Source organism: Triticum aestivum, chromosome 7A, assembly GCF_018294505.1.
Source record: "Triticum aestivum cultivar Chinese Spring chromosome 7A, IWGSC CS RefSeq v2.1, whole genome shotgun sequence".
In the NCBI taxonomy this organism is placed as follows: Eukaryota; Viridiplantae; Streptophyta; class Magnoliopsida; order Poales; family Poaceae; genus Triticum; species Triticum aestivum.
Genome location: NC_057812.1, coordinates 736441964 through 736450193, shown reverse-complemented (window position 1 = coordinate 736450193; position 8230 = coordinate 736441964). Strand labels below are relative to the sequence as shown.

Genomic DNA, 8230 nt, shown 5'->3' with positions numbered 1-8230 from the left:
CAAACCGGGACCAATGGCCCCCGAGGCCCGGCCCGCGCCCTGGCCTCATGAACCGGGACCTATGCCCCCCATTGGTCCCGGTTCATGAGTGGACCAGGATGATTGGGCTTGCCCTGCCTAGACCAAAGCCTTGTTTTCTAGTAGTGGGGCGTTACCGGAACCCCCCGGGGGAGTCATTGGGCCTTAATGGGCCATAATGGGAGAGAGGAGGAGGCGGCCAGGTGGAGGCCCCCCCCAAGCCCAATATGAATTGGGTGGGGGGCCGGCCCCCCTTTCCTTCTCTCATTCTCCCTCTTCCTTCTTCTCCTACTCCAACTATGGAAGGGGGAAACCTACTCCTATTGGGAGTAGGACTCCCCCTTGGGTGTGCCATGAGAGGGCCGGCCCTCCCCTCCTCCACTCCTTTATATATGGGGGAGGGGGGCACCCCATAGACACACAACTTGATTGTTTAGCCCTGTGCAGTGCCCCCGTCCATAGATTTCCACCTCGGTCGTATCGTTGTAGAGCTTAGGCGAAGCCCTGCGTCGGTAACTTCATCATCACCGTCACCACGCCGTCGTGCTGATGAAACTCTCCCTCGACCTCAGCTGGATCTAGAGTTCGTGGGACGTCACCGAGCTGAACATGTGCAGATCGCGGAGGTGTCATACCTTCGGTGCTAGGATCAGTCAGATCGTGAAGCCATATGACTACATCAACCGCGTTATCATAACGCTTCCGCTTTCGGTCTACGAGGGTACGTGGACAACACTCTCCCCTCTCGTTGTTATGCATCACCTAGATAGATCTTGCGTGATTGTAGGATTTTTTTTTGAAATACTAGGTTCCCCAATAGTGGTATCAGAGCCAGGTTTATGGGTAGATGTTATATGCACGAGTAGAACACAAATATTTATGGGCGATAATAGTCATACTGCTTACCAGCATGTCATACTTTGATTTGACGGTATTGTTGGATGAAGCGGCTCAGACCGACATTACGCGTACGCTTACGCGAGACTGGTTCTACCGACGTGCTTCACACACTGGTGGCTAGTGGGTTTCTATGTCTCCAACTTTAGTTGAATCGAGTGTGACTACGCCCGGTCCTTGTTGAAGGTTAAAACAACAAACTTGATGAAAAATCGTTGTGGTTTTGATGCATAGGTAAGAACGGTTCTTGCTAAGCCCGTAGCAGCCACGTAAAACTTGCAACAACAAGTAGAGGACGTCTAACTTGTTTTTGCAGGGCATGTTGTGATGTGATATGGTCAAGACGTGATTATATAAACTGTTGTATGAGATGATCATGTTTTGTAACATAGTTATCGGCAACTGGCAGGAGCCATATGGTTGTCACTTTATTGTATGAAATGTAATCGCCATGTAATTGCTTTACCTTTATCACTAAGTGGTAGCGATAGTCGTAGAAGCAATAGTTGGCGAGGCGACAACGATGCTTCGATGGAGATCAAGATGTCAAGCCGGTGACGATGGTGATCATGATAGTGCTTTGGAGATGGAGATCAAAGGCACAAGATGATGATGGCCATATCATATGACTTATATTGATTGCATGTGATGTTTATCCTTTATGCATCTTATTTTGCTTAGTTCGGCGGTAGCATTATAAGATGATCTCTCACTAAATTTCAAGGTATATTTTTTTCTCCCTGAGTATGCACCGTTACGACAGTTCGTCGTGCCGAGACAACACGTGATGATCGGGAGTGATAGGCTCTACATTCACATACAACATGTGCAAGCTAGTTTTGCACACTACAAGGAAACCCCCAATAAAGCAACACATATTCTACAACTTTTGACTGTATGTTGCAAAATTCATAATAGATACGGATAATAAGCATTGTAGCATATGTGTTGTAGATGTGTGCTCCATAACTCCAAGTAAAGAGCCCAACGTACTAACCCAGCCTCTTGCCTAGCCCGGCCCAAGTTGGTTTTCACGATTAATCTAGGTCATTACCTTTCCCAGCCTCCCTATTCCTCCACTCAATCCAATAGGCTCCCACGCCGGCCGCCGCCCCTCGACCTACCTCCATCCCAGAGCGCCGCCCCTCACCACTCCCCTGCGATCCTCCACCGAGGAAGGCCGCCCCTCACCAGTCCTCCTGCGATACTCCATCCGGGTGCGCCGTTCCTAGTCAACGCTCCCCTGCAACCCTGCTTCCCGGTGCGCCGCCCCTCGTCACCGCTTCCCTACGACCAACTACGTCTACTACCTTCGCACGAGGGCCTGCAACTACGGGCAGAGTTACTGCTGCAACCACCCTCGCGATTTCTCTATTTGACTTAATTATTGTTGGGGATTGCTAGTTACGACTTGCCAGGCCCTGATAATGACGGACAAGTTGAATTATAGATGGTTTGTGCGGAGGGGAGCTTCTAGCTAGAGCCTCTTGTTGTGATTCAATTAATTTCAGTTATGGCTTATAGGACCCTATCACGAGCCCATGGAAGTAAAATTTGATTGTGCAATCGTTGGTTGCTTGATTATGTGGTTGACTGATTGTATAATAAGGCTGCTTCTGTTAGTCCCGTGGTTGATGATGACAATTCAAAGTTCCACTTTTTGCTTATGGTGCCACTTGCTTATGTTGTAGGCCTGATCAGTCACTCCGTCATATGGTCATGTTTCTTTTCGAGACTTCAGAGAAAGTTACAAATCAAATTTCTCTACTAAGTAATAATTATCTCCACTCGGTGCAGAGAAAGGCAATCGCAGTCAAGCACTGAATATGTTGCAATGGACATGACCTCAAAACCTTCCCCCTCTTTTATTTGGGGCACAGTTCATTAACTTTTTTATATATTTCATTCGCTTAAAAGACCATTTAGATCTCTATGCTCTCTGCTACTACAAACTGAGGAGCAGGTTGACAGCTTTACGCAGCTTGGTCGACTAGGCTGCCGCGACGCTGTGGGAGAAGGATATCGGTGTAGAGCATGGCAAAGCTGAGTACTTGTTGGATCTGAGGGCTTCTGATCCACAGTTCTCCGCATTATCATCCATCAACATCTGGTGAAATTAGCACTCAGCTGCATAAGGCTTTCTCCCCACTACAGTTAGAGTTCAAGATCGAAAGGAAGGTAATCTGGTGATCAATCACTGTTTCTTGTCACAAAACTCTGTAATCTATTATTGAGTACATCTACCATGAGCTATGCTTGCCATTGAAAAAGATGTTTATGTGAGCTGAATGTCATATCAATTTTTTTATGCAAGCGGATCTTGCAATTTACTTATGATTTATGAACAGAAATTTGTTTACTGCGTAACCCCTAAATACAGTAGAAGGGAAATAAATCTTATAAAACTACGCTGAGACAATTAGTACTTATTTACTCAAGTGACATGTTAGATAAATTTCACACCTATTACAACCTATCTGACTTCTGTATTTTTTAAAGATAACTGAACTAGATTGTGTTCCAGGAATACAAAACCATAGGTGTTTTCCATTTATTCACTTGGCTTTTGGAATTTGATTGATGCCCCCTTCTTCTATTATTAACAACGTATACATATATGGTTCTGTCTGCTAGTTTACCAAATTCTAGACACTTCTTTTGTGGTTCGTGCTTCCTCTTTATACTATGCTTGCCTACATCCGTAGTGTCACTCCTTTATTCTCTTGAAGTGTTTTTTATTTACAACGAAGAATACACACCATGGGGAAAACAGAAGTAAATTTGTAGCCTATGGCCACTTTATAAATACTAACATGTTTCTGATTCATCATGAGGTCATGTACTGATGGATTGCAAAAAGAAAAAGAAAAATAATTTCAATTGTTTCAATATCACTTTAATAGGCACCGTCCATCTGTAGTGTCCTTCAATTATTAGACCATATTCAATATTATTTTTTGGATGCCTGCAACTTCCAATTAAATATATCACCATATATCTATCTGATTTGTATTTGTAGTCTACAAACAAGACATCCTAATTATTTGTTCGAACATACTACAGTCTTGTTTTCTCTGCTGTGTCTTCTCCTTTTCTTAATAGTGTCACTGCCTTTGATTTATCTGCTCAGATGTGCTAGTTATAGTTTGATCTGGATATATACTAGCTATTTTATTAGGAGTTGGTGGTAAATATGAACTAATGCTTGATCCGCCCTGCTGTCCTCGCTGCAGTGCATGCAAAATCATTGGGTCGGTACTGGGAGTACCTCATTTATGATGGATCTTATGCTTCAAAGCTTCTTTTTATTGTCTAATATGTTTTATTTGTACTAATTTGGTAAATTTAATTTATCTTTTGGCTTAATATGTCCCAAGTATTGATATAGTAATATTTTGTTACTTGATTAATGGTCAAACACACTGCTTCTCTATCTTCCAGTAGGTGCCTCAGAATTTTGCAGTTTATCATACCATACTGCTACTCGAATAAAAATGTCTATCTTTGTGTTCTACATTAAAGGTATCATATGAAGTTTAATTACTTTAAGCGTTCATCACCAAAACTACTTTGTTTGTAGTGAAAGGCTTCATAGAATTTCATAGATGTTGCACATCATGAGATTAACATGTGGAAGAATGTATTCATAACCATAAAGTAGAGGAAAAGATGCAAACACGACATGTCTTTGCCTCTCAACATTTTGTGTTATATGTCATGTTTCTATTAATTATTTTGCTTGACATGATTCTGCCCATGGTAACTTTTATTTTCTCTAACAGGCAGGAAAAAAAAGTATTTTTAACGAGCCTAAAAAATCATAATAGAAATGTAGCTCTTGCTATAGTTGTAAATTGTGATCCTAAATTTGAACTTGATGGTGCTGAAATTACTAATGAATTCTAGGTAGTGCATGTCGAGATGGCACTTGTGAAAACTGAAGATTAGGTACAGAGTCGCAAAAACTGCAACTCTTGGTAATGCAGATTTGGTTGTGCATGTCAACCTTTGTAAGTGACTAATATCCTGCCTATATCAGTACTTGCATCATGTCAATGCATTGTGTGTTAACAGTTCATTTTTTTGTAGATCCAAAAGATAAATGGACGATTCTATGGGTGTGTGTGGCAAGTATACTACAATGATGATGATGTTCCTGTTCATGATGATGAAGACGGATGGTTTCTGTTTTAGTTAAGCTGTAGGGATCATGTTACTCTTGGATGATGTTCATCGATTCTGTTTTAGTTAAGTTCTAGGGATGTTGATGGATGCTTTCAATTTAAGTCAAGAAAACATTTAGATTGTATATCCATTTGGATGATTTTCCTTGTGTAATATCCCCTATTATAATCCAACAATTTTATCTAATATATGATTCTTCCTCTCGCGAGTAATTCTCTTGTTTTTCTTTACTGGAGATTCATAGTTATCACCATTATGTGAAGCACTAATTTAATTCCTGGCAATATGTATAAAAAATAATATTATTGACATTATAAATGAACCAACACTTGAAGCGTTGCAAATCCTCAGTTGCCAAGCCGTGGGATTTTGTTCCCTATACAATAATCACCAACGCATAGAAGTGTTGCACGAGTCTGTTTTATGTGTTGTATTTTTGCAACGGTCCCTTTTACCAACGATAATATAAGCGTTGCATTATGCGCTAGCAACACCGGATAAGGCAACGCATCCTAAACCGTTGGTAAAGTCACTAACAACGGATATATGGACTTCTAGATACGGAAAAATGCGTTGCTATAGGGGGGTTCATGTTGTAGTAGCACATCCAGAATACTCGGGTTAAACTTGACGAGCCTACCATATGGAGATATGGCCTCGGAACACTGAGACCGAAAGGTCGAATGTGAATCATATAGTAGATATGATCAACATAGTGATGTTCACCATTGAAAAGTACTCCACCTCACGTGATGATCGGACATGGTTTAGTTGATATGGATCACGTGATCACTTAGATGATTAGAGGGATGTCTATCTAAGTGGGAGTTCTGAAGTAATATGATTAATTGAACTTTAATTTGTCATGAACTTAGTACTTGATAGTATTTTTGCATGTCTATGTTGTTTTAGATTAATGGCCCGTGTTGTTGTTCCGTTGAATTTTAATGCGTTCCTAGAGAAAGCTAAGTTGAAAGATGATGGTAGCAATTACACGGACTGGGTCCTGGAAGCATCGCTAGGTGCCAAACCCGCTGCAGGAGCAACACCAGATGTTATGAACGTCTGTTAGAGCAGAGCTGATGACTACTTGATAGTTCAGTGTGCCATGCTTTACGGCTTAGAACCGTGACTTCAATGACGTTTTGAACATCATGGAGCATATGAGATGTTCCAGGAGTAGAAGTTAATATTTCAAGAAAATGTCTGGATTGAGATATATGAAGTCTCCAATAAGTTCTACAGCTGTAAAATGGAGGGGAATAGTTCTGTCAGTGAACATCTACTCAAAATATCTGGCTACCACAACCACCTGACTCAACTGGGAGTTAATCTTCATGATGATAGTGTCATTGACAGAGTTATTCAATCACTGCCACCAAGCTACAAAAGCTTTGTGATGAACTATAATATGCAAGGGATGGATAAGACAATTCCCGAGCTCTTCGTGATGCTAAAGGCTGCGGAGGTAGAAATCAAGAAGGAGCATGAAGTGTTGATGGTTAATAAGACCACCAGTTTCTTGAAAAGGGCAAAGGGAAGAATAGGAACTTCAAGAAGAATGACAAACAAGTTGCTGCTCAAGTGAAGAAGCCCAAGTCTGGATCTAAGCCTGAGACTGAGTGTTTCTACTACAAAGGGACTAGTCACTGGAAGCGGAACTGCCCCAAGTATTTGGCGGAGAAGAAGGATGGCAAAGTGAAAGGTATATCTGATATACATGTTATTGATGTGTACTTAACTAATGCTCGCAGTAGCGCCTGGGTATTTGATACTGGTTTAGTTGCTAATATTTGCAACTCGAAACAGGGGCTACAGATTAAGCGAAGATTGGCTAAGGACGAGGTGACGATGCACGTGGGAAATGGTTCCAAAGTCGATGTGATCGCCGTCTGCACGCTGCCTCTACATCTACCTTCGGGATTAGTTTTAGACCTATAAATAATTGTTATTTGGCGCCAGAGTTGAGCATGAACATTATATATGGATCTTGTTTGATGCGAGATGGTTATTCATTTAAATCAGAGAATAATGGTTGTTCTATTTATATGAGTAATATCTTTTATGGTCATGCACCCTTGATGAGTGGTCTATTTTTACTAAATCTTGATAGTAGTGATACACATGTTCATAGTATTGAAGCCAAAAGATATAAGTTTAAGAATGATAGTGCAACTTATTTGTCGCACTGCTGTTTAGGTCATATTGGTGTAAAGCGCATGAAGAAACTCCATGCTGATGGGCTTTTGGAATCACTTGATTATGAATCACTTGATGCTTGCGAACCATGCCTCATGGGCAAGATGATTATTTATGCGGAACAATGGAGCGAGCAACAGACTTGTTGGAAATAATACATTATTTATGCGGTTTGATGAGTGTTGATGCTCGCGGCGGGTATCATTATTTTCTAACCTTCACAGATGATTTGAGTAGATATGGGTATATCTACTTGATGAAACATAAGTCTGAAACATTTGAGAAGTTCAAAGAATTTCATAGTAAAGTGTAAAATCATCGTAACAAGAAAATGAAGTTTCTACGATCTGATCGTGGAGGAAAATATTTGAGTTACGAGTTTGGTCTTAATTTGAAACAATGCAGAATAGTTTTGCAACTCACGCCACCCGAATCACCACGGCGTAATGGTGTGTCCGAATGTCGTAATCGTACTTTATTAGATATGGTGCGATCTATGATGTCTCTTACTGATTTACCATTATATTTTGGGGTTATGCTTTAGAGATGGCTGCATTCACGTTAAATAGGGCACCATCTAAATCCGTTGAGACGACACCTTATGAACTGTGGTTTGGCAAGAAACCCAAGTTGTCGTTTCTTAAAGTTTGTGGCTACAATGCTTATGTGATAAAGCTTCAACCTGATAAGCTCAAACCCAAATCGGAGAAATGTGGCTTCATAGGATACCCAAAGGAGACTGTTGGGTACACCTTCTATCACAGATCCGAAGGCAAGATATTCGTTGCTAAGAATGGATCCTTTCTAGAGACGGAGTTTCTCTCGAAAGAAGTGAGTGGGAGGAAAGTAGAACTTGATGAGGTAATTGTACCTTCTCCCGAGTTGGAAAGTAGTACATCACAGAAGTTAATTCCGGTGATTCCTACACCAA

General features: G+C 41.2%; 1 long non-coding RNA gene across 1 annotated transcript; it reads left to right on the top strand.

The window, feature by feature from the left end:
- The first annotated feature begins 2007 nt into the window (after positions 1-2007).
- On the top strand, positions 2008-5168 carry LOC123147260 (uncharacterized). Its single transcript, XR_006473147.1, has 3 exons — positions 2008-3093; positions 4822-4925; positions 5005-5168. It is a non-coding gene; the product is annotated as an uncharacterized lncRNA (long non-coding RNA).
- Positions 5169-8230: the final 3062 nt, after the last annotated feature.